Source organism: Pleuronectes platessa, chromosome 1 (assembly GCF_947347685.1).
Source record: "Pleuronectes platessa chromosome 1, fPlePla1.1, whole genome shotgun sequence".
Classification (NCBI taxonomy): Eukaryota; Metazoa; Chordata; class Actinopteri; order Pleuronectiformes; family Pleuronectidae; genus Pleuronectes; species Pleuronectes platessa.
In genome coordinates, this window is record NC_070626.1 from 1,641,689 (window position 1) to 1,645,478 (window position 3,790).

The following is a 3,790-nucleotide window of genomic DNA, read 5'->3' on the forward strand; positions in this document are numbered from 1 at the left end:
TGACGACTTTCTTACCCCAATTAAATTGTGGACGTTCAAAGGTCCGTCTCTTGGAATGCAGCAGGGATGATCGGTTGGTCCGGAGATGGAGAGTCCTCCGTCCGTGTCTGTCGGGTACGAGGCGGGCTCGGTATTCGAGCCCGTTGGCCAAGCTGTCCAACTCCGGCTCCGACGGTCACCTGTGCATCCCACTTCTGACACCAAATTGTGATGGCAATTTTACGTCATCGTCAGGAATAAAGAGTGAATCAAACAAACAGTTTGTTTGTCTTTTATTACGAAGCTTCGGACACAAGTCAAACACAGAGCAAGGCTGTCTGCTTGAGAGTGCAAAGAGCCTCTCAGAACTCGCAGTTTAAGAAGCCCCTCCGAGTTCCGCAAAACAGTAGCAGGAACTTTCGAAAACACATCTACTGCACACATGGAGCAGGCAGATCATCTGATCAACACAATAACGGTATATAAAAAACAGAGGTTCAACCTTTAAGAAACAGCATTGAAACAGGAACTCTGTCTAGACACAGTCTGGCACAGTATCCAACAATAGATGTTTAGAGAAAGTTTCAGAACACACACACATTCAATGACTCATCTGAAACTAGTGGTGACAAACATTGTTTCAAACAATGTTTTAATGTTAGCCTGGCATGTTGGAAGCTGTGGCAAAAAAAAAATTCTAATTTGTGTTTTGTCAGAAAAATCAGTGTTCAGAAAGGTTACTTATTAGGTTATCGTGAAAACCTAACATTCCCACTGAAATCCGAGATATTTTTGTGTGATTGAAAAAACGGGTTTTTCTCTGTGGAAATATAAATCTCTTCATATCAGAGGTCATAGCAACAATTACTCTTTACCAAACACTACACAGATTTGTTCCCTTTGAAAAAGATGAGAAAACTATCATCAGTCTGGGGAATACAAAGAGCTACAGTAAGGCCCAATCCCATTTAACCTCTTGGCCCTACCCCTTTCCCTTGTTTTCAAGGGTTATCTTGCCCCCTAAAACTGAGTCACAAAGGCTGGTGGTTGAAATCTTCCCCTACAAATTGGAACAGCCCTACGAAAAAAGCCGTTACGTCATCAGTAATTGTCTCGAAAACCCGACGTGTCATCAGTAGGCAATGCTAGATACAGGATTATCATGCAAAAAAAGATGACCAGCATGCTAACGCTAGTATGCTAGATATCTTAACAGAATACAATTTTTTATGTACACAACACACTTGACTTAGCTTTTACTAAAGGCCTCAGCTGTGTGCAAGGGAAAGGTGTATTAGGCATCTACAACAGTAGATGACTCCAGCTGGTGGAAATCCTGACATTTTTGAAAAAGTGACATTTTTATGAACATTTAACAAGAGTCTGAACTCTTATGCATGCATGTGTCTGTAGTTGAACCATCTAGTCAAATGAGCTTTTTAAAATACAGTGAGATAAGATAATGTATTCCTCCTGCATAGCATAAATTCCTTGAGAAAAATGTAAGCATCAAAGCAGCTTTATGTATGCTCAACAGTATGAATTCATTTAAATATGAGTAATGAGCAGACTCACTAACTGCTATTTTCACATACAAATGAGGTCAATGCTGTGACTTGGTTCTTTAAGTGCGTTGGCTGATAAGATGCACTTTCATGTGTGCAAACAGGCTTTAGCTGCTATAAGACATGCACTGAACTCTTGAGATCCTCCAGAGTTTCCACGCAGGGGCTGTATGAACTTAGGTGTCTGGAGTTTCCCAGAGACTTTCTTTGCCTGCCCTCTAGTATAAACTCTGCAGAGACTCTTGAGGATCCGATGTGAGAACACAGTAGGAGTCCTCTGCAGGATTCACTGTGGGGTCTGAATAGAAAACCTTCCGCTACATTGTACTTTTTGTGAATGGAAACGTCTGGATAAAGTCCGGACCCAATTCTCTGGAGTTCCTCTATAGGTCCTATCTGAAAATGGCTTATGCATCTCTTCTGTCTTGTAATCTGCTCAGCCAAACTAGCTATGACTAGCTCATACCCAGTTCATTTATTCAAGCCTGTCTGCAAAAGGAGAGGAATATCTACCTGAAACTCAACAGAAAGTGCATAAAATGGGAATGCAATATGAACTGGCTCCAGTTCTAAGCATTATATGATGTGTTCTAAAATGTGATGTTAAATTATATAAATATAAATGACCAATTGCCCAGATGAAAACATTACTTTTCAAATAATTTATTGCAATTTTGAAAGTGTCAATGAGGCACGAAATAAAGCCACTTTGAACCAGCTGGGACCCTGACCTTACCGAATGTCAAATATTTAATTCTCAGGATCTTGTCAACGCAGCACCCCATGCACACAACTGTGATGAGTTTGTGTCTCTTTGTATATCTCTTTCGAGCCGTTTTCTCACATGACCTGGGTGTAAAATGTGGAGAATTGACTATGAGCTTAGCCGCAGTTTGCCGTTCACTCCTGCTGAACACAGCGGGAGGTTTTCTTCAAGATACATTGACAACAGTATCAAATCTCAGAATTATTCCGGCGCAGCAGCCAGGTGTAGCAGACCGAGTTAGGAAATAATGTTTTACTCCACTGCAGGGATCACATGATTTTATTGACAACACACAGACACTGGTGTAAAGTCTTATCACCACAAACTCTCTAGACATCTTCGGCAGTGTCTTTTATGTGTATTTCACCGCTTTCTTACCAGAAGCATCATTAACCAGCACAAGCTTTGGCATGTGTGACTGTCAGAGAGATATGGGATTAATGCAGTTCATCCACCCTAACCGCCTCACATACTCCCACTGACCCATTGTGCTGTTTTTTTTTTCTCTTATCATTGCCCTTGGCCCTACATGGGCCTGCCCACCTACCCATCTAGCCAGTACAGAGATACTGTTAGGTCAGTTGTGGTGCAGGACATACAGAACCAGACACACCCACACGCCCAGGTTGACCTTGCCAATCTGTGTTTGCGGATAACTACACAGGAAAATCTCCCTATCCATCTTTGCGGGGTCATTCTACTCCTGCCCTCAGCTGAGAATGAAGTTTCATTCAAAAGGAAAAACCCTCTTTCTCTGCAGTCTTTTTTTCACTCTGTCCCTTCGACATGATGGCTCGAGGAAGGGAAGCCTTCACACAAACAATGTGTGTGTGTGTGTGTGTGTGTGTGTGTGTGTGTGTGTGTGTGTGTGTGCATATGTGTGTGAGAGAGAGAGAATACGAAGAAGGCATCAGTACTTCAAAGCTAGAAATAGAATGAGGGTGAAGACAAATGACACCACTTTAACACCCCTTCACACTGCATTGTAACTGCACTGCAAAACATTAGTACTTGCCCACCATGCTGTGAACGGATCAGGTCCAGTCTACATCCAGGACATGGTCAAACGTTACACCCCAACACGTTCACTCGCTCTGCTTCGGCCAATCGGCTCGTTGCTCTCTCACTGCGAGCTAAACACTCTTCAAAATCACGACTGTTTGCTGTCCTGGCTCCTAAATGGTGGAATGAGCTCCCCATTGACATCCAGACATCAGAAAGTTTACACATCTCCCGCCGCAAACTAAAAACATACCTCTTCCGACTTTACCTTGAATAAGAATAAGAAAAAATACTAACACAATTTTTGGGGAAACTAACAATTTAGTAGCACTTAAATGGCACTTACTTATAGCACTTTGTAGTTTTGCTTTATTTTGAAGAAATTGTACTTTCTTGATACCTGTTGTCCTGGGTATGTACCCTCGGGGTTGAATGCACTTATTTCAAGTCGCTTTGGATAAAAGCGTCAGCTAAATGA